The 23,471-nt window shown below is 49.8% G+C and overlaps 1 long non-coding RNA gene across 2 annotated transcripts in view; it reads left to right on the top strand.

The window, feature by feature from the left end:
* The window catches only part of LOC103159523, a 50,613-nt gene extending 27,362 nt beyond the window's left edge, over positions 1 to 23,251 (top strand). For both annotated transcript variants that reach the window (XR_003488354.2, XR_003488353.2), the window contains exon 9: positions 113 to 23,251. This is a non-coding gene — a long non-coding RNA (uncharacterized LOC103159523). The remainder of the gene's footprint in view (positions 1 to 112) is intronic.
* The last annotated feature ends 220 nt before the right edge of the window (positions 23,252 to 23,471 follow it).

Below are 23,471 nucleotides of genomic sequence, written 5' to 3'. Positions count from 1 at the left end.
TAAGGCACTCCCATCCTGCCATATACCTATATAAGTCCTATTATTCCTTCAATAATCTGAGACCTTGACAACAGAATCTTGATTGGTCTCCTTTCTCTCGCCCATGATTCAGGCAGTACCTCTTCAGACCCTGGAATAACTGGACCTGCTGGACAGGTCAAGGAGTGACCTTGTCTGACTGTCTAAAGGTGACTCTACCTGTGGTCCTATAGAATGACCCTGACTATCTGTCTGAAAGTGACTCCACCTTCAGGTCTTAGGAGAGACCATGTCTGACTGAATGGGACTACACCTGCAGTCCTAAGGAGTGACCCTTACTGACTGTCAGAAGTGAACTCCACCTGCAGTCCTAAGGAGTAACCCTAACTAACTGTCTGAATGTTATCATCCTACAGTCCTAAGGAGTGACCCTGAGTGACAGTCTAAAGGGGGCTACACCTTTAGACTTAGGAGGTACTCTGTCTGACTATCAGAAGGGGACTCCACCTGCACTACTAAGGAGTGATCCTGACTGACTGTCTCAGGGTATCCTCCTCCATTCGTAAGGAGTGATCCTTACTGACTTGTGAAGGGCACTACACCTTCAGGACTTAGGAGTGACCCTGACTGACTTTCAAAAGTGGTCTCGACCTACTGTCCTAAGGAGTGATCTTGACTGACTGTCTGAAAGGGACTCTACCTGTGGTCCTAAGGAATGATCCTGCCTGAATGTCTGAGGAGTGACGTTGTCTGACTGTCAGAAGAGGACTCCACCTGCAGGTCTAATGAGTGACCCTGACTGACTGTTTGAAGGGTATCCTCCTACAGTCCTAAAGAGAGACCCTGAACGACAGTCGGAAGGTGACTACACCTTCAGACTTAGGAGTGACACTGACTGTCAGAAGGGGACTTCACCTTCAGTCCTAAGGAGTGACCCTGTCTGTCGGAAAGTGACTCTACCTGTGGTCCTATGGAGTGACCCTAACTGACTGTATGAAGGGGACACCACGTCCAGGTTTAGGAGAGACCCTGTCTGACTGTTTGAAGGGGAAAACACCTGCAGTCCTAAGGAGTAACCCTAACTGACTGTAGAAGGATATCCTCCTACAGTCCTATGGAGTGACCCTGAGTGACAGTCTGAAGGAGACTACACCTTCAGACTTAGGAGTGACCCAGTATGACGGTCAGATATGGTCTCCACCTGCAGTCCTAAGGAGTGACTATAGGGTATCCTCCTATAGTCCTAAGCAGTGACCCTGAGTGACAGTCTCAATCCACTGAATCTTCAGACTTAGGATTGACCCTGTCTGACTCCACCTACAGTCCTAAGGAATTAAGCTAAATTACTGTCTGAAGTGTATCCTCATACAGTCCTAAGGAGTAACCCTGAGTGACAGTCAGACTGTGTAGTCTGAAGGGGACTACACCTTCAGACTTAGGAGTGACCCTGTGTGACAGTCAGAAAGGGACTCCACCTGCAGTCCTAAGGAGTGAACCTCACTGATGTCTGAAGGGGACTCCACCTGCAGTCCTAAGGAGTGACCCTGACTGATTGTCTGAAGGGGAATTCACCTTCAGGACTTAGGAGTGACCTTTTCTGACTGTCTGAAGGTGACTCTACCGGTGGTCCTATGGAGTGACCCTGACTGACTGTCAGAGGGGGACTCCACCTGCAATCCTAGGGAGTAAACCTAACTGTCTGAATGGTATCCTCTACAGTCCTAAGGTGTGAACCTGATTGACAATCTGAAGGTGACTACACCATCAGATTTAGAGGTGACCCTGTCTGACTGTAAGAAGAGGAATCCACCTATGTCCTAAGGAGTGACCCTGACTAACTGTGCGAAGGGGACTCCACCTGCAGACCTAAGGAGTGACCCTGAGTGACTATCTGATTGGTATCCTCCTACAATCCTAAGGAGTGACCCTTACTGCCTGTGTGAAGGGGACTCCACCTTCAGGACATAGGAGTGACCCTGACTGACTCTCAGAAGGGGACTACACCTGCAGTCCTAGGGAGTAATCCAACATGACTGTCAGAAGTGTATCCTCCAACAGACCTAAGGAGTGACACTGAGTGACAGTCTGAAGGAGAATCCACCTAAGTCCTAAGGACAGACCCTGACTGACTGTCTGCAGGGGACTCCACCTGCAGTCCTAAGGAGTAACCCTAACTAACTCTCTGTAGGGTATCATCCTACAGTCCAAAGCAGTAACCCTAGTGACAGTGTGAGGCTACTGTACCTTCAGACGTAGGAGTGACCAGTTTTGACTGTCCAAGGGGGACTCCACCTGCAGTCTTAAAGAGTGACCTTGAATGACTGTCAGAATAGGACTCCAACTGCAGTCCTAAAAAATAACCCTAACTAACTGTCTGAAGGGTATCCCCCTACATTCCTAAGGAGTGACTGTGAGTGACAGTTTGAAGAGGACTATACCTAATATTTAGGAGTGACCCTGTCTGACAATCTGAAGGGGACTCCACCTCCATTCCTAAGGAGTGACCCTGACTGATGTCTGAAGGGAACTCTACCTCCATTCCTGAGGAGTGTCCCTACTGAAGTCTGAAGGGGACTCCACCTGCTGTCCTAAGGAGTGACCCTGACTGATTGTCTGAAGGTGAATACACCTTCCGTACTTAGGAGTGACTTTTCTGACTGTCTGAAGGGGACTCTACCTGTGGTCTGGTAGTGTGACCCTGACTGACTTTCGGAAGGGGACTCCACCTGCAGTCCTAATAACTAACCATAACTAACTTTCTGAAGGGTATCCTCCTCTAGTCCTAAGGTGTGACCCTGAGTGACAATCTGAAGGGGACTACACCTTCAAACTTAGGAGTGACCCTGTCTGACTGTCAGGTGAGGAATCCATCTAAGTCCTACGGAGTGACCCTGACGGAGTATCTGCAGGGGACTCCACCTGCATTCCTGAGGAGGGACACTGACTGACTGTCAGAAGGGGACTCCACCTGCAGTCCTAAGGAGTTACCCTAACTGACTGTCTGAAGGGTATCCTCCAGCCATCCTAAGCAGTAACCCTGAATGACAGTGTGAAGCGACGGCACCTTCAGACGTAGGTGTGACCCTGTCTGAGTATCAGAAGGGGACTCCACCTGCAGTCCTAAGGAGTGACCCTGACTGACTGTCTGAAGGGGACTTCACCTGCAGTAGAAATGAGTGACCCTGAATGACTGTCTGAAGAGGACACTACCTTCAGGTCTTAGGAGAGACCCTCGTTGACTGTCTGAAGAGAATACACCTGCAGTCCTAAGGAGTGACACTGACTGACCTACCGGTAGAAGGGACTCCACCTGCAGTCCTAAGGAGAAACCCTTACTAACTTTATGAAGGGTATCCTCCTATAGGCCTAAGGAGTGACACTAGCAACAATCTGAAGGGGACTACACCTTCAGACGTAGGAGTGACCAATTCTGACTGTCCAAGGGGGACTCCACCTGCATTCTTTAAGAGTGACCCTGAATGACAGTCAGAATGGGACTCCAACTGCAGTCCTAAGAAATAACCCTAACTAACTGTCTGAAGGGTATCCCCCTACATTCCTAAGGAGTGACGGTGAGTGACAGTCTGAACAGGACTATACCTAATACTTAGGAGTGACCCTGTCTGAATGTCAGAAGGGGACTCCACCTGCAGTCAGTACTAGGAGTGAACCTTGACGGACTGTCTGAAGGGGACACCACCTGCAGTGCTAAAGAGTAACCCTGACTGTCTGGCTGAAGGTTATTCCTCTACATTCCTAAGTAGTGATGGTGAATGACAGTCTGAAGAGGACTATACCTAATATTTAGGAGTGACCCTGTCTGACAGTCTGAGGGGACTCCACCTCCATTCATAAGGAGTGAACCTGACTGAAGCCTGAAGGGGACTCCACCTGCAGTCCTAAGGAGAAACTCTTACTAATTGTATGAAGGGTATCCTCCTACAGGCCTAAAGAGTGACACTAGCAACAATTTGAAGGGGACTACACCTTCAGATGTAGGAGTGACCATGTCTGACTGTCAGAAGGGGACTCCAACTGTAGTCCTAAGGAGTGACCCTGACTGACTGTCTGCAGGGGACTACACCTGTAGTCCTAAGGAGTAACCCTGACTGACTGTAGGAAGGGGACTCTACCTGTGGTCCTAAGGAATGACCCTGACTGACTGTCAGGAGACTCCACCTGCAGACCTAAGGAGTATCCCTATACACTGTCTGAAGGGTATCCCCCTACAGTCCCTAAGAGTGACCCTGATTGACTATCTGCAGGCTATCCTCCTACATTCCTAAGGAGTGAACCTGAGTAACAATCTGAGGGGACTACAACTTAAATCTTAGGAGTGACCCTGATTGACTGGCAGAAAAGGAATCCATCTATGTCCTACGGAGTGACCCTGACGGACTGTCTGCAGGGGACTCCACCTGCATTCCTGAGGAGTGACCCTGACTGACTGTCAGAAGGAGACTCCACCTGCAGTCCTAAGGAGTATCCCTATACACTGTCTGAAGGGTATCCCCCTAAAGTCCCTAAGAGTGACCCTGAGTGACTATCTGCTGGCTATCCTCCTACATTCTTAAGGAGTGAACCTGACTGTCTGTCTGAAGGGGAATACACCTTCAGGACTTAGGAGTGACCTCTTCTGACTGTCTGAAGATGGTTCCACCTGTATCCTAAGGAGTGACCCTGAATGACTGTCTGAAGGGGACACCACCTACTGTCCTAAAGAGTAACCCTGACTGAGTGTCTGAAGGTTATCCCCCTACATTCCTAAGTAGTGATGGTGAATGACAGTCTGAAGAGGTCTACTACTAATATTTAGGAGTGACCCTGCCTGACAGTCTGAAGGGGACTCCACCTCCATTCCTAGGAGTGACCCTGACTGACTGTCTGAAGTGGACTTCACCTGCAGTCCTAATGAGTGAGCCTGACTGACTTACTGAAGGGGACTACACTTTCAGGCCTTAGGAGTGTCCTTGACTGACTGTATGAAGGGGACTGTACCTGTGGTCCTATGGAGTGACCCTGACTGACTGTCTGAAGAGGACACCACCTTCAGGTCTTAGGAGAGCCCCTTGTTGACTGTCTGAAGGGAATACACCTGCAGTCGTAAGGAGTGACACTGACTGACCTATCGGTAGAAGGGACTCCACCTGCAGTCCTAGGGAGAAACCCTTACTAACTGTATGAAGGTTATCCTCCTACAGGCCTAAGGAGTGACACTAGCAACAATCTGAAGGGGACTAGACCTTCAGACGTAGGAGTGACCATGTCTGACTGTCAGAAGGGAACTCCACTTGTAGTCCTAAGGAGTGACCCTGACTGACTGTCTGCAGGGACTCCACCTGAAGTCCTAAGGAGTAACCCTGGCTGATGTCAGAAGGGAACTGTACCTGTGGTCCTAAGGAATGACCCTGACTGACTGTCTGAAGAAGACTCCACCTGCAGACCTAAGGAGTATCCCTATACACTGTCTGAAGTGTATCCCCCTACAGTTCCTAAGAGTGACCCTGAGTGACTATCTGCAGGCTATCCTCCTACATTCCTAAGGAGTGAACCTGACTGTCTGTCTGAAGGCGAATACACCTTCAGGACTTAGGAGTGACCTCTTCTGACTGTCTGAAGATGATTCCACCTGTAGTCCTAAGGAGTGACCCTGACTGACTGTCAGAAGGGGACTCCACCTACTGTCCTAAGGAGTAACCCTAACTAACTCTCTGAAGCGTATCATCATACAGTCCTAAGCAGGAACCCTGAATGACAGTGTGAGGCGACTGTACCTTCAGACGTAGGAGTGACCAATTCTGATTGTCCAAGGGGGACTCCACGTGCATGCTTAAAGAGTGACCCTGAATGACTGTCAGAATGGGACTCCAACTGAGGTCCTAAGAAATAACCCTAAATAACTCTCTGAAGGGTATACCCCTACATTACTAAGGAGTGACGGTGAGTGACAGTGTGAACAGAACTACACCTATTACTTAAGAGTGACCCTGTCTGAATGTCAGAAGGGGACTCCACCTGCAGTCAGTCCTACGGAAGGACCCTGAATGACTGTCTGAAGGGGACACCACCTGCCCTCCTAAGGACTAAACCTGAGTGACTGTTTGAGGGCTATCCCCCTACATTCCTAAGGAGTGAGGGTGAGTGACAGTCTGAAGAGGACTACACCTAATACTTAAGAGTAACCCTGCCTGATGGTCTGAAAGGGACTCCACATCCATTCCTAATGAGTAACCCTGACTGATGTCTGACGGGAACTCCACCTGCATTCCTATGGTGTGTCCCTAACTGATGTCTGAAGGGGACTCCACCTGCAGTCCTAAGGAGTGACCCTGATTGATTGTCTGAAGATGAATACACCTTCAGTACTTAGGAGAGACCTTTTCTGACTGTCTGAAGAGGAATCTACCTGTGGTCCTGTGGTGTGACCCTGACTGACACTCTGAAGGGGACTACACCTACAGTCCTAATAATTAACCCTAACTAACTTTCTGAAGGGTATCCTCCTCCAGTTCTAAGGTGTGACCCTGAGTGACAATCTGAAGGGGACTACACCTTCAATCTTATTAGTGACCCTGTCTGACTGTCAGAAGGGGACTCTACCAGCAGTCTTAAGGAGTTACCCTAACTGGCTGTCTGAAGGGTATCCTCCAGCCATCCTAACGAGTAACCCTGAATGACAGTGTGAAGCGACTGCACCTTCAGACTTAGGTGTGACTCTGGCTGAGTGTCAGAAGGGGACTCCACCTGCAGTCCTAAGGAGTGACCCTGACTGACTGTGTGAAGGGGACTTCACCTGGAATCCTAATGAGTGACCCTGACTGACTTTCTGAAGGGGACTCCACCTTAAGGATTTAGGAGTGTCCTTGACTGACTGTATGAAGGGGACTGTACCTGTGGTCCTATGGAGTGACCGTGACTGAATGTCTGAAGGGGACACAACCTTCAGGTCTTAGGAGAGACTGTCGTTGACTCTCTGAAGGGGAATACACCTGCAGTCCTAAGGACTGACACTGACTAACCTACCGGTAGAAGGGACTCCACCTGCAGTCCTAAGGAGAAACCCTTACTAACTGTATGAAGGATATCCTTCTACAGGCCTAGGGAATGACACTAGCAACAATCTGAAGGGGACTACACCTTCAGACGTAGGAGTGGCCATGTCTGACTGTCAGAAGGGGACTCCACCTGTAGTCCTAAGGAGTGACCCTGACTGACTGTCTGCAGGGGACTCCACCTGTAGTCCTAAGGAGTAACCCTGACTGACTGTCAGAAGGGGACTCTACCTGTGGTCCTAAGGAATGACCCTGACTGACTGTCAGGAGAGTCCACCTGCAGGCCTAAGGAGTATCCCTATACACTGTCTGAAGGATATCCCCCTACAGTCCCTAAGAGTGACCCTGAGTGACTATCTGCAGGCTATCCTCCTACATTCTTAAGGAGTGAACCAGACTGTCTGTCTGAAGGGGAATACACCTTCAGGACTTAGGAGTGACCTCTTGTGACTGTCTCAAGGGGACTCTACAAGTGGTCCTGGGGTGGGACCCTGACTGACACTCTGAAGGGGACTACACCTCCAGTCCCAATAACTAACCCTAACTAACTCTCTGAAGGGTATCCTCCTCTAGTCCTAAGGTGTGACCCTTGTGACAATCTGAAGGGGATTACACCTTCAATCTTAGGAGTGACCCTGTCTGACTGTCAGAAGAGGAATCCATCTAAGTCCTACGGAGGGACCCTGACGGACGGTCTGCAGCGGACTCCACCTGCATTCCTGAGGAGTGACCCTGACTGACTGTCAGAAGGAGACTACACCTGCAGTCCTAAGGAGTATCCCTATACACTGTCTGAAGGGTATCCCCCTACAGTCCCTGAGTGCCTATCTGCAGGCTATCCTACATTGTTAAGGAGTGAACCTGACTGTCTGTCTGAAGGGGAATACACCTTCAGGACTTACAAGTGACCTCTTCTGACTGTCTGAAGGGGACTCTACATGTGGTCCTGTGGTGGGACCCTGACTGACACTCTGAAGGGGACTACACCTGCAGTTCTAAAAGCTAACCCTAACTAACTTTCTGAAGGGTATCCTCCTCCAGTCCTAAGGTGTGACCCTGAGTGACAATCTGAAGGGGACTACAATTTCAATCTTAGAGGTGACCCTGTCTGACTGTCAGAAGAGGAATCCATCTAAGTCCTACGAAGTGACCCTGAGAGATTGTCTGCAGAGGACTCCACATGCATTCCTGAGAGTGACACTGACTGTCAGAAGGGGACTCCACCTGCAGTCCTAAGGAGTATCCCTATACACTGTCTGAAGGGTATCCCCCTACAGTCCCTAAGAGTGACCCTGAGTGACTATCTGCAGGCTATCCTCCTACATTTTTAAGGAGTGAACCTGACTGTGTGTCTGAAGGGGAATACACCTTCAGGACTTAGGAGTGACCTCTTCTGACTGTCTGAAGGGGACTCTACATGTGGTCCTGTGTTGGGACCCTGACTGACACTCTGAAGGGGACTCCACCTGCATTCCTGAGGAGTGACACTGACTGACCGTCAGAAGGGGACTCCACCGACAGTCCTAAGGAGTTACCCTAACTGACTGTCTGAAGGGTATCGTCCTACCATCCTAATCAGTAACCCTGAATGACAGTTGAAGCAACTGCACCTTCAGACTTAGGTGTGACCCTGTCTGAGTGTCAGAAGGGGACTCCACCTTCAGTCCTAAGGAGTGACCCTGACTGACTGTCTGAAGGGGATTTCACCTGCAGTCCTAATGAGTGACCCTGACTGACTATCTGAAGGTTACTATACCTTCAGGACTTAGGAGTGTCCTTGACTGACTGTATGAAGGGGAGTCTACCTGTGGTCCTATGGAGTGACCCTAACTGACTTTCTGAAGAGGACACTGCCTTCAGGTCTTAGGAGAGACCCCCTTTGACTGCCTGAAGGGGAATACACCTGAAGTCCTAAGGAGTGACACTCACTGACCTACCGGTAGAAGGACCTGCAGTCCTAATGAGAAACCCTTACTAACTGTATGAAGGGTATCCTCCTACAGGCGAAAAGAGTGACACTAGCAACAATCTGAAGGGGACTACACCTTCAGACGTAGGAGTGACCATGTCTGACTGTCAGAAGGGGACTCCACCTGTAATCCTAAGGAGTGACCCTGACTGACTGTCTGCAGGGGACTCTACCTGTAGTCCTAAGGAGTAACCCTGACTGACTGTCAGAAGGGGACTCTACCTGTGGTCCGAAGGAATGACCCTAACTGACTGTCAGGAGACTCCACCTGCAGGCCTAAGGAGTATCCCTATACACTGTCTGAAGAGTATCCCCTACAGTCCCTAAGAGTGACCCTGAGTGACTATCTGCAGGCTATCCTCCTACATTCCTAAGGAGTGAACCTGACTGTCTGTCTGAAGGGGAATACACCTTCTGGACTTAGGAGTGACCTCTTCTGACTGTCTGAAGATGATTCCACCTGTAGTCCTAAGGAGTGACCCTGATTGACTGAAGGGGACACCACCTGCAGTCCTAAAGAGTGACCCTGACTGACTGTCCAAAAGTTATTCCCCTACATTCCTAATTAGAGACGGTGAATGACAATCAGTAGAGGACTACACCTAATATTTAGGAGTGACCCTGTCTGACAGTCTGAAGGGGACTCCACCTCCATTCCTAAGGAGTGACCCTGACTGATGTCTGAAGGGAACTCCACCTCCATTCCTGAGGAGTGTCCCTGACTGATGTGTGAAGGGGACTCCACCTGCAGTCCTAAGCAGTGACCTTGACTGATTGTCTGATGGTGAATACACCTTCCGTACTTAGGAGTGACCTTTTCTGACTGTCTGAAGGCGAGTCTACCTGTGGTCCGGTGGTGTAACCCTGACTGACATTCTGAAGGGGACTCCACCTGCAGTCCTAAGCAGTGACCTTGACTGATTGTCTGATGGTGAATACACCTTCCGTACTTAGGAGTGACCTCTTCTGACTGTCTGAAGGGGACTCTACATGTGGTCCTGTGGTGGGACCCTGACTGACACTCTGAAGGGGACTACACCTGCAGTTCTAAAAGCTAACCCTAACTAACTTTCTGAAGGGTATCCTCCTCCAGTCCTAAGGTGTGACCCTGAGTGACAATCTGAAGGGGACTACAATTTCAATCTTAGAGGTGACCCTGTCTGACTGTCAGAAGAGGAATCCATCTAAGTCCTACGAAGTGACCCTGACAGATTGTCTGCAGAGGACTCCACATGCATTCCTGAGAGTGACACTGACTGTCAGAAGGGGACTCCACCTGCAGTCCTAAGGAGTATCCCTATACACTGTCTGAAGGGTATCCCCCTACATTCCCTAAGAGTGACCCTGAGTGACTATCTGCAGGCTATCCTCCTACATTTTTAAGGAGTGAACCTGACTGTGTGTCTGAAGGGGAATACACCTTCAGGACTTAGGAGTGACCTCTTCTGACTGTCTGAAGGGGACTCTACATGTGGTCCTGTGTTGGGACCCTGACTGACACTCTGAAGGGGACTCCACCTGCATTCCTGAGGAGTGACACTGACTGACCGTCAGAAGGGGACTCCACCGACAGTCCTAAGGAGTTACCCTAACTGACTGTCTGAAGGGTATCGTCCTACCATCCTAATCAGTAACCCTGAATGACAGTTGAAGCAACTGCACCTTCAGACTTAGGTGTGACCCTGTCTGAGTGTCAGAAGGGGACTCCACCTTCAGTCCTAAGGAGTGACCCTGACTGACTGTCTGAAGGGGATTTCACCTGCAGTCCTAATGAGTGACCCTGACTGACTATCTGAAGGTTACTATACCTTCAGGACTTAGGAGTGTCCTTGACTGACTGTATGAAGGGGAGTCTACCTGTGGTCCTATGGAGTGACCCTAACTGACTTTCTGAAGAGGACACTGCCTTCAGGTCTTAGGAGAGACCCCCTTTGACTGCCTGAAGGGGAATACACCTGAAGTCCTAAGGAGTGACACTCACTGACCTACCGGTAGAAGGACCTGCAGTCCTAATGAGAAACCCTTACTAACTGTATGAAGGGTATCCTCCTACAGGCGAAAAGAGTGACACTAGCAACAATCTGAAGGGGACTACACCTTCAGACGTAGGAGTGACCATGTCTGACTGTCAGAAGGGGACTCCACCTGTAATCCTAAGGAGTGACCCTGACTGACTGTCTGCAGGGGACTCTACCTGTAGTCCTAAGGAGTAACCCTGACTGACTGTTAGAAGGGGACTCTACCTGTGGTCCGAAGGAATGACCCTGACTGATTGTCAGGAGACTCCACCTGTAGGCCTAAGGAGTATCCCTATACACTGTCTGAAGAGTATCCCCTACAGTCCCTAAGAGTGACCCTGAGTGACTATCTGCAGGCTATCCTCCTACATTCCTAAGGAGTGAACCTGACTGTCTGTCTGAAGGGGAATACACCTTCTGGACTTAGGAGTGACCTCTTCTGACTGTCTGAAGATGATTCCACCTGTAGTCCTAAGGAGTGACCCTGATTGACTGAAGGGGACACCACCTGCAGTCCTAAAGAGTGACCCTGACTGACTGTCCAAAAGTTATTCCCCTACATTCCTAATTAGAGACGGTGAATGACAATCAGTAGAGGACTACACCTAATATTTAGGAGTGACCCTGTCTGACAGTCTGAAGGGGACTCCACCTCCATTCCTAAGGAGTGACCCTGACTGATGTCTGAAGGGAACTCCACCTCCATTCCTGAGGAGTGTCCCTGACTGATGTGTGAAGGGGACTCCACCTGCAGTCCTAAGCAGTGACCTTGACTGATTGTCTGATGGTGAATACACCTTCCGTACTTAGGAGTGACCTTTTCTGACTGTCTGAAGGCGAGTCTACCTGTGGTCCGGTGGTGTAACCCTGACTGACATTCTGAAGGGGACTCCACCTGCAGTCCTAAGCAGTGACCTTGACAGATTGTCTGATGGTGAATACACCTTCCGTACTTAGGAGTGACCTTTTCTGACTGTTTCAAGGGGACTCTACCTGTGGTCTGGTGGTGTAACCCTGACTGACATTCTGAAGGGGACTATACCTGCAGTCCTAAGGGCTAACCCTAACTAACTTTCTGAAGGGTATCCTCCTCCAGTGCTAAGGTGTGACCCTGAGTGACAATCTGAAGGGGACTACACCTTCAAACTTAGGAGTGACCCTGTCTGACTGTCAGAAGAGGAATCCATCTAAGTCCTACAGAGTGACCCTGATGGACTGTCTGCAATTGACTCCACCTGCATTCCTGAGGAGTGACCCTGACTGACTGTCAGAAGGAGACAACACCTGCAGTCCTAAGGAGTATTCCTATACACTGTCTGAAGGGTATCTGCCTACAATCCGTAAGAGTGACCCTGAGAAACTATCTGCAGGCTATCCTCCTACATTCTTAAGGAGTGAACCTGTCTGTCTGTCTGAAGGGGAATACACATTCAGGACGTAGGAGTGACCTCTTCTGACTGTCAGAAGGGGACTCCACCAACAGTCCTAAGGAGTTACCCTAACAGACTGTCTGAAGGGTATCATCCTACCATCCTAAGCAGTATGACAGTTGAAGCAACTGCACCTTTAGACTTAAGTGTGACCCTGTCTGACAGTCTGCAGGGGACTCCACCTGCATTCCTGAGGAGTGACCCTGATTGTCTGTCAGAAGGAGACTCCACCTGCATTCCTGAGGAGTATCCCTATACACTGTCTGAAGGGTATCCCCCTACAATCCCTAAGAGTGACCCTGATTGACTATCTGCAGGCTATCTTCCTACATTCTTAAGTAGTGAACCTGACTGTCTGTCTGAAGGGGAATACACCTTCAGGACTTAGGAGTGACCTCTTCTGACTGTCTGAAGGGGACTCTACATGTGGTCCTGTGTTCAGACCCTGACTGACACTCTGAAGGGGACTACACCTGCAGTCCTAATAACTAACCCTAAATAACTTTCTGAAGAGTATCCTCCTCCAGTGCTAAGGTGTGACCCTGAGTGACAATCTGAAGGGGACTACACCTTCAAACTTAGGAGTGACCCTGTCTGACTGTCAGAAGAGGAATCCATCTAAGTCCTACAGAGTGACCCTGATGGACTGTCTGCAAGGGACTCCACCTGCATTCCTGAGAAGTGACCCTGACTGACTGTCAGAAGGAGACACCACCTGCAGTCCTAAGGAGTATTCCTATACACTGTCTGAAGGGTATCCGCCTACAATCCCTAAGAGTGACCCTGAGTAACTATCTGCAGGCTATCCTCCTACATTCTTAAGGAGTGAACCTGACTGTCTGTCTGAAGGGGAATACACCTTGAGGACTTAGGAGTGAACTCTTCTGACTATCAGAAGAGGAATCCATCTAAGTCCTACAGAGTGACCCTGATGGACTGTCTGCAAGGGACTCCACCTGCATTCCTGAGGAGTGACCCTGACTGACTGTGAGAAGGAGACACCACCTGCAGTCCTAAGGAGTATTCCTATACACTGTCTGAAGGGTATCCGCCTACAATCCCTAAGAGTGACCCTGAGTAACTATCTGCAGGCTATCCTCCTACATTCTTAAGGAGTGAACCTGACTGTCTGTCTGAAGGGGAATACACCTTCAGGACTTAGGAGTGACCTCTTCTGACTGTCTGAAGATGGTTCCACCTGTATCCTAAGGAGTGACCCTGAATGACTGTCTGAAGGGGACACCACCTACTGTCCTAAAGAGTAACCCTGACTGAGTGTCTGAAGGTTATCCCCTTACATTCCTAAGTAGTGATGGTGAATGACAGTCTGAAGAGGTCTACTACTAATATTTAGGAGTGACCCTGCCTGACAGTCTGAAGGGGACTCCACCTCCATTCCTAGGAGTGACCCTAACTGACTGTCTGAAGTGGACTTCACCTGCAGTCCTAATGAGTGAGCCTGACTGACTTACTGAAGGGGACTACACTTTCAGGCCTTAGGAGTGTCCTTGACTGACTGTATGAAGGGGACTGTACCTGTGGTCCTATGGAGTGACCCTGACTGACTGTCTGAAGAGGACACCACCTTCAGGTCTTAGGAGAGCCCCTTGTTGACTGTCTGAAGGGAATACACCTGCAGTTGTAAGGAGTGACACTGACTGACCTATCGGTAGAAGGGACTCCACCTGCAGTCCTAGGGAGAAACCCTTACTAACTGTATGAAGGTTATCCTCCTACAGGCCTAAGGAGTGACACTAGCAACAATCTGAAGGGGACTAGACCTTCAGACGTAGGAGTGACCATGTCTGACTGTCAGAAGGGAACTCCACTTGTAGTCCTAAGGAGTGACCCTGACTGACTGTCTGCAGGGACTCCACCTGAAGTCCTAAGGAGTAACCCTGGCTGATGTCAGAAGGGGACTGTACCTGTGGTCCTAAGGAATGACCCTGACTGACTGTCTGAAGAAGACTCCACCTGCAGACCTAAGGAGTATCCCTATACACTGTCTGAAGTGTATCCCCCTACAGTTCCTAAGAGTGACCCTGAGTGACTATCTGCAGGCTATCCTCCTACATTCCTAAGGAGTGAACCTGACTGTCTGTCTGAAGGCAAATACACCTTCAGGACTTAGGAGTGACCTCTTCTGACTGTCTGAAGATGATTCCACCTGTAGTCCTAAGGAGTGACCCTGACTGACTGTCAGAAGGGGACTCCACCTACTGTCCTAAGGAGTAACCCTAACTAACTCTCTGAAGCGTATCATCCTACAGTCCTAAGCAGGAACCCTGAATGACAGTGTGAGGCGACTGTACCTTCAGACGTAGGAGTGACCAATTCTGATTGTCCAAGGGGGACTCCACGTGCATGCTTAAAGAGTGACCCTGAATGACTGTCAGAATGGGACTCCAACTGAGGTCCTAAGAAATAACCCTAAATAACTCTCTGAAGGGTATACCCCTACATTACTAAGGAGTGACGGTGAGTGACAGTGTGAACAGAACTACACCTATTACTTAAGAGTGACCCTGTCTGAATGTCAGAAGGGGACTCCACCTGCAGTCAGTCCTACGGAAGGACCCTGAATGACTGTCTGAAGGGGACACCACCTGCCCTCCTAAGGACTAAACCTGAGTGACTGTTTGAGGGCTATCCCCCTACATTCCTAAGGAGTGAGGGTGAGTGACAGTCTGAAGAGGACTACACCTAATACTTAAGAGTAACCCTGCCTGATGGTCTGAAAGGGACTCCACATCCATTCCTAAGGAGTAACCCTGACTGATGTCTGACGGGAACTGCACCTGCATTCCTATGGTGTGTCCCTAACTGATGTCTGAAGGGGACTCCACCTGCAGTCCTAAGGAGTGACCCTGATTGATTGTCTGAAGATGAATACACCTTCATTACTTAGGAGAGACCTTTTCTGACTGTCTGAAGAGGAATCTACCTGTGGTCCTGTGGTGTGACCCTGACTGACACTCTGAAGGGGACTACACCTACAGTCCTAATGACTAACCCTAACTAACTTTCTGAAGGGTATCCTCCTCCAGTTCTAAGGTGTGACCCTGAGTGACAATCTGAAGGGGACTACACCTTCAATCTTATTAGTGACCCTGTCTGACTGTCAGAAGGGGACTCTACCAGCAGTCTTAAGGAGTTACCCTAACTGGCTGTCTGAAGGGTATCCTCCAGCCATCCTAACGAGTAACCCTGAATGACAGTGTGAAGCGACTGCACCTTCAGACTTAGGTGTGACTCTGGCTGAGTGTCAGAAGGGGACTCCACCTGCAGTCCTAAGGAGTGACCCTGACTGACTGTGTGAAGGGGACTTCACCTGGAATCCTAATGAGTGACCCTGACTGACTTTCTGAAGGGGACTCCACCTTAAGGATTTAGGAGTGTCCTTGACTGACTGTATGAAGGGGACTGTACCTGTGGTCCTATGGAGTGACCGTGACTGAATGTCTGAAGGGGACACAACCTTCAGGTCTTAGGAGAGACTGTCGTTGACTCTCTGAAGGGGAATACACCTGCAGTCCTAAGGACTGACACTGACTAACCTACCGGTAGAAGGGACTCCACCTGCAGTCCTAAGGAGAAACCCTTACTAACTGTATGAAGGATATCCTTCTACAGGCCTAGGGAATGACACTAGCAACAATCTGAAGGGGACTACACCTTCAGACGTAGGAGTGGCCATGTCTGACTGTCAGAAGGGGACTCCACCTGTAGTCCTAAGGAGTGACCCTGACTGACTGTCTGCAGGGGACTCCACCTGTAGTCCTAAGGAGTAACCCTGACTGACTGTCAGAAGGGGACTCTACCTGTGGTCCTAAGGAATGACCCTGACTGACTGTCAGGAGAGTCCACCTGCAGGCCTAAGGAGTATCCCTATACACTGTCTGAAGGATATCCCCCTACAGTCCCTAAGAGTGACCCTGAGTGACTATCTGCAGGCTATCCTCCTACATTCTTAAGGAGTGAACCAGACTGTCTGTCTGAAGGGGAATACACCTTCAGGACTTAGGAGTGACCTCTTGTGACTGTCTCAAGGGGACTCTACAAGTGGTCCTGGGGTGGGACCCTGACTGACACTCTGAAGGGGACTACACCTCCAGTCCCAATAACTAACCCTAACTAACTCTCTGAAGGGTATCCTCCTCTAGTCCTAAGGTGTGACCCTTGTGACAATCTGAAGGGGATTACACCTTCAATCTTAGGAGTGACCCTGTCTGACTGTCAGAAGAGGAATCCATCTAAGTCCTACGGAGGGACCCTGACGGACGGTCTGCAGCGGACTCCACCTGCATTCCTGAGGAGTGACCCTGACTGACTGTCAGAAGGAGACTACACCTGCAGTCCTAAGGAGTATCCCTATACACTGTCTGAAGGGTATCCCCCTACAGTCCCTGAGTGCCTATCTGCAGGCTATCCTACATTGTTAAGGAGTGAACCTGACTGTCTGTCTGAAGGGGAATACACCTTCAGGACTTACAAGTGACCTCTTCTGACTGTCTGAAGGGGACTCTACATGTGGTCCTGTGGTGGGACCCTGACTGACACTCTGAAGGGGACTACACCTGCAGTTCTAAAAGCTAACCCTAACTAACTTTCTGAAGGGTATCCTCCTCCAGTCCTAAGGTGTGACCCTGAGTGACAATCTGAAGGGGACTACAATTTCAATCTTAGAGGTGACCCTGTCTGACTGTCAGAAGAGGAATCCATCTAAGTCCTACGAAGTGACCCTGAGAGATTGTCTGCAGAGGACTCCACATGCATTCCTGAGAGTGACACTGACTGTCAGAAGGGGACTCCACCTGCAGTCCTAAGGAGTATCCCTATACACTGTCTGAAGGGTATCCCCCTACAGTCCCTAAGAGTGACCCTGAGTGACTATCTGCAGGCTATCCTCCTACATTTTTAAGGAGTGAACCTGACTGTGTGTCTGAAGGGGAATACACCTTCAGGACTTAGGAGTGACCTCTTCTGACTGTCTGAAGGGGACTCTACATGTGGTCCTGTGTTGGGACCCTGACTGACACTCTGAAGGGGACTCCACCTGCATTCCTGAGGAGTGACACTGACTGACCGTCAGAAGGGGACTCCACCGACAGTCCTAAGGAGTTACCCTAACTGACTGTCTGAAGGGTATCGTCCTACCATCCTAATCAGTAACCCTGAATGACAGTTGAAGCAACTGCACCTTCAGACTTAGGTGTGACCCTGTCTGAGTGTCAGAAGGGGACTCCACCTTCAGTCCTAAGGAGTGACCCTGACTGACTGTCTGAAGGGGATTTCACCTGCAGTCCTAATGAGTGACCCTGACTGACTATCTGAAGGTTACTATACCTTCAGGACTTAGGAGTGTCCTTGACTGACTGTATGAAGGGGAGTCTACCTGTGGTCCTATGGAGTGACCCTAACTGACTTTCTGAAGAGGACACTGCCTTCAGGTCTTAGGAGAGACCCCCTTTGACTGCCTGAAGGGGAATACACCTGAAGTCCTAAGGAGTGACACTCACTGACCAACCGGTAGAAGGACCTGCAGTCCTAATGAGAAACCCTTACTAACTGTATGAAGGGTATCCTCCTACAGGCGAAAAGAGTGACACTAGCAACAATCTGAAGGGGACTACACCTTCAGACGTAGGAGTGACCATGTCTGACTGTCAGAAGGGGACTCCACCTGTAATCCTAAGGAGTGACCCTGACTGACTGTCTGCAGGGGACTCTACCTGTAGTCCTAAGGAGTAACCCTGACTGACTGTCAGAAGGGGACTCTACCTGTGGTCCGAAGGAATGACCCTGACTGACTGTCAGGAGACTCCACCTGCAGGCCTAAGGAGTATCCCTATACACTGTCTGAAGAGTATCCCGTACAGTCCCTAAGAGTGACCCTGAGTGACTATCTGCAGGCTATCCTCCTACATTCCTAAGGAGTGAACCTGACTGTCTGTCTGAAGGGGAATACACCTTCTGGACTTAGGAGTGACCTCTTCTGACTGTCTGAAGATGATTCCACCTGTAGTCCTAAGGAGTGACCCTGATTGACTGAAGGGGACACCACCTGCAGTCCTAAAGAGTGACCCTGACTGACTGTCCAAAAGTTATTCCCCTACATTCCTAATTAGAGACGGTGAATGACAATCAGTAGAGGACTACACCTAATATTTAGGAGTGACCCTGTCTGACAGTCTGAAGGGGACTCCACCTCCATTCCTAAGGAGTGACCCTGACTGATGTCTGAAGGGAACTCCACCTCCATTCCTGAGGAGTGTCCCTGACTGATGTGTGAAGGGGACTCCACCTGCAGTCCTAAGCAGTGACCTTGACTGATTGTCTGATGGTGAATACACCTTCCGTACTTAGGAGTGACCTTTTCTGACTGTCTGAAGGCGAGTCTACCTGTGGTCCGGTGGTGTAACCCTGACTGACATTCTGAAGGGGACTCCACCTGCAGTCCTAAGCAGTGACCTTGACTGATTGTCTGATGGTGAAAACACCTTCCGTACTTAGGAGTGACCTCTTCTGACTGTCTGAAGGGGACTCTACATGTGGTCCTGTGGTGGGACCCTGACTGACACTCTGAAGGGGACTACACCTGCAGTTCTAAAAGCTAACCCTAACTAACTTTCTGAAGGGTATCCTCCTCCAGTCCTAAGGTGTGACCCTGAGTGACAATCTGAAGGGGACTACAATTTCAATCTTAGAGGTGACCCTGTCTGACTGTCAGAAGAGGAATCCATCTAAGTCCTACGAAGTGACCCTGAGAGATTGTCTGCAGAGGACTCCACATGCATTCCTGAGAGTGACACTGACTGTCAGAAGGGGACTCCACCTGCAGTCCTAAGGAGTATCCCTATACACTGTCTGAAGGGTATCCCCCTACATTCCCTAAGAGTGACCCTGAGTGACTATCTGCAGGCTATCCTCCTACATTTTTAAGGAGTGAACCTGACTGTGTGTCTGAAGGGGAATACACCTTCAGGACTTAGGAGTGACCTCTTCTGACTGTCTGAAGGGGACTCTACATGTGGTCCTGTGTTGGGAGCCTGACTGACACTCTGAAGGGGACTACACCTGCAGTCCTAATAACTAACCCTAACTAACTTTCTGAAGGGTATCCTCCTCCATTCCTAAGGTGTGACCCTGAGTGACAACCTGAAGGGGACTATACCTTCAATCTTAGGAGTGACCCTGTCTGACTGTCAGGTGAGGAATCCATCTAAGTCCTACGGAGTGACCCTGACGGACTGTCTGCAGGGGACTCCACCTGCATTCCTGAGGAGTGACACTGATTGACTGTCAGAAGGGGACTCCACCGACAGTCCTAAGGAGTTACCCTAACTGACTGTCTGAAGGGTATCGTCCTACCATCCTAATCAGTAACCCTGAATGACATTGAAGCAACTGCACCTTCAGACTTAGGTGTGACCCTGTCTGAGTGTCAGAAGGGGACTCCACCTTCAGTCCTAAGGAGTGACCCTGACTGACTGTCTGAAGGGGATTTCACCTGCAGTCCTAATGAGTGACCCTGACTGAATATCTGAAGGTTACTGTACCTTCAGGACTTAGGAGTGTCCTTGCCTGACTGTATGAAGGGGACACTACTTGTGGTCCTATGGAGTGACCCTGACTGACTCTCTGAAGAGGACACCGCCTTCAGGTCTTAGGATAGACCCCCTTAGACTGTCTGAAGGGGAATACACCTGAAGTCCTAAGTAGTGACACTGACTGACCTACCGGTAGAAGGACCTGCAGTCCTAATGAGAAACCCATACTAACTGTATGAAGGGTACCCTCTACAGGCCTAAGGAGTGACACTAGCAACAATCTGAAGGAGTCTACACCTTAGACGTAGGAGTGTCCATGTCTGACTGTGAGAAGGGGACTCCACCTGTAATCCTAAGGAGTGACCCTGATTGACTGTCTGCAGGGGATTCTACCTGTAGTCCTAAGGAGTAACCCTGACTGACTGTCAGAAGGGGACTGTACCTGTGGTCCTAAGGAATGACCCTGACTGACTGTCAGGAGATCCACCTAAAGGCCTAAGGAGTATCCCTATACACTGTCTGAAGTTTATCCCCCTACAGTTCCTAAGAGTGACCCTGAGTCACTATCTGCAGGCCATCCTCCTACATTCCTAAGGAGTGAACCTGACTATTTGTCTGAAGGGGAATACACCTTCAGGACTTAGGAGTGACCTCTTCTGACTGTCTGAAGATGATTCCACCTGTAGTCCTAAGGAGTGACCCTGATTGACTGTCTGAAGGGGACACCACCTGCAGTACTAAAGAGTAACCCTGACTGACTGTCTGAAGGTTATCCCCCTACATTCCTAATTAGAGACAGTGAATGACAGTCAGTAGAGTACTACACCTAATATTGAGGAGTGACACTGTCTAACAGTTTGAAGCGGACTCCACCTCCATTCCTAAGGACTGACCCTGACTGATGTCTGAAGGGAACTCCACCTCCATTCCTGAGGAGTGTCCCTGACTGATGTGTGAAGGGGACTCCACCTGCAGTCCTAAGCAGTGACCTTGACTGATTGTCTAATGGTGAATACACCTTCTGTACTTAGGAGTGACCTTTTCTGACTGTCTGAAGGGGACTTTACCTGTGGCCGGTGGTGTAACCCTGACTGACATTCTGAAGGGGACTCCACCTGCAGTCCTAAGCAGTGACTTTGACTGATTGTCTGATGGTGAATACACCTTCCGTACTTAGGAGTGCCCTTTTCTGACTGTCTGAAGGGGACTCTACCTGTGGTCCGGTGGTATAACCCTGACTGACATTCTGAAGGGGACTATACCTGCAGTCCTAAGGGCTAACCCTAACTAACTTTCTGAAGGGTATCCTCCTCCATTCCTAAGGTGTGACCCTGAGTGACAATCTGAAGGGGACTACACCTTCAATCTTAGGAGTGACCCTGTCTGACTGTCAGAAGAGGAATCGATCTAAGTCCTACGGAGTGACCCTGATGGACTGTCTGCAGGGTATTCCACCTGCATTCCTGAGGAGTGACCCTGATTTACTGTCAGAAGGAGACTCCACCTGCATTCCTAAGGAGTATCCCTATACACTGTCTGAAGGGTATCCCCTACAATCCCTAAGAGTGACCCTGATTGACTATCTGCAGGCTATTCTCCTACATTCTTAAGGAGTGAACCTGACTGTCTGTCTGAAGGGGAATACACCTTCAGGACTTAGGAGTGACCTCTTCTGACTGTCTGAAGGGGACTCTACATGTGGTCCTGTGTTGGGACCCTGACTGACACTCTGAAGGGGACTACACCTGCAGTCCTAATAACTAACCCTAAATAACTTTCTGAAGGGTATCCTCCTCCATTCCTAAGGTGTGACCCTGAGTGACAATCTGAAGGGGACTACACCTTCAATCTTATGTCCCTGTCTGACTGTCAGAAGAGGAATCCATCTAAGTCCTACGGAGTGACCCTGATGGACTGGCTGCAGGGGACTCCACCTGCATTCCTGAGGAATTACCCTGACTGACTGTCAGAAGGAGACTCCACCTGCAGTCCTAAGGAGTATCCCTATACACTGTCTGAAGGGTATCCCCCTACAGTCCCTAAGAGTGACCCTGAGTGACTATCTGCAGGCTATCCTCCTACATTTTTAAGGAGTGAACCTGACTGTCTGTCTGAAGGGGAATACACCTTCAGGACTTAGGAGTGACTTCTTCTGACTGTCAGAAGGGGACTCCACAGACAGGCCTAAGGAGTTACCCTAACTGACTGTCTGAAGGGTATCGTCCTACCATCCTAAGCAGTATGAGAGTTGAAGCAACTGCACCTTTAGACTTAGGTGTGACCCTGTCTGAGTGTCAGAAGGGGACTCCACCTGCAGTACTAAGGAGTGACCCTGACTGAAAGTCTGAAGGGGACTTCACCTGCAGTCCTAATGAGTGACCCTGACTGACTATCTGAAGGTTACTATACCTTCAGGACTTAGGAGTGTCCTTGACTGACTGTATGAAGGGGACACTACCTGTGGTCCTATGGAGTGACCCTGACTGACTCTCTGAAGAGGACACCGCCTTCAGGTCTTAGGAGAGACCCCCTTTGACTGTCTGAAGGGGAATACACCTGAAGTCCTAAGGAGTGACACTGACTGATCTACCAGTAGAAGGACCTGCAGTCCTAAGGAGAAACCCATACTAACTGTATGAAGGGTACCCTCTACAGGCCTAAGAAGTGACACTAGCAACAATCTGAAGGGGTCTACACCTTCAGACATAGGAGTGACCATGTCTGACTGTCAGAAGGGGACTCCACTTGTAATCCTAAGGAGTGACCCTGATTGTCTGTCTAAGGGGACACCACCTGCAGTACTAAAGAGTAACCCTGACTGACTGTCTGAAGGTTATCCCCCTACATTCCTAATTTGAGACGGTGAATGACAGTCAGTAGAGGACTATACCTAATATTTAGGAGTGACCCTGTCTGACAGTCTGAAGGGGACTCCACCTCCATTCCTAAGGACTGACCCTGACTGATGTCTGAAGGGAACTCCACCTCCATTCCTGAGGAGTGTCCCTGACTGATGTGTGAAGGGGACTCCACCTGCAGTCCTAAGCAGTGACCTTGACTGATTGTCTAATGGTGAATACACCTTCTGTACTTAGGAGTGACCTTTTCGGACTGTCTGAAGGGGACTCTACATGTGGCCGGTGGTGTAACCCTGACTGACATTCTGAAGGGGACTCCACCTGCAGTCCTAAGCAGTGACTTTGACTGATTGTCTGATGGTGAATACACCTTCCGTACTTAGGAGTGCCCTTTTCTGACTGTCTGAAGGGGACTCTACCTGTGGTCCGGTGGTGTAACCCTGACTGACATTCTGAAGGGGACTATACCTGCAGTCCTAAGGGCTAACCCTAACTAACTTTCTGAAGGGTATCCTCCTCCATTCCTAAGGTGTGACCCTGAGTGACTATCTGAAGGGGAATACACCTGCAAACTTAGGAGTGACCCTGTCTGACTGTCAGAAGAGGAATCGATCT

Source organism: Cricetulus griseus, chromosome X (genome assembly GCF_003668045.3).
Source record: "Cricetulus griseus strain 17A/GY chromosome X, alternate assembly CriGri-PICRH-1.0, whole genome shotgun sequence".
Taxonomy (NCBI): Eukaryota; Metazoa; Chordata; class Mammalia; order Rodentia; family Cricetidae; genus Cricetulus; species Cricetulus griseus.
This window is presented reverse-complemented; position numbering and strand designations above follow the sequence as displayed.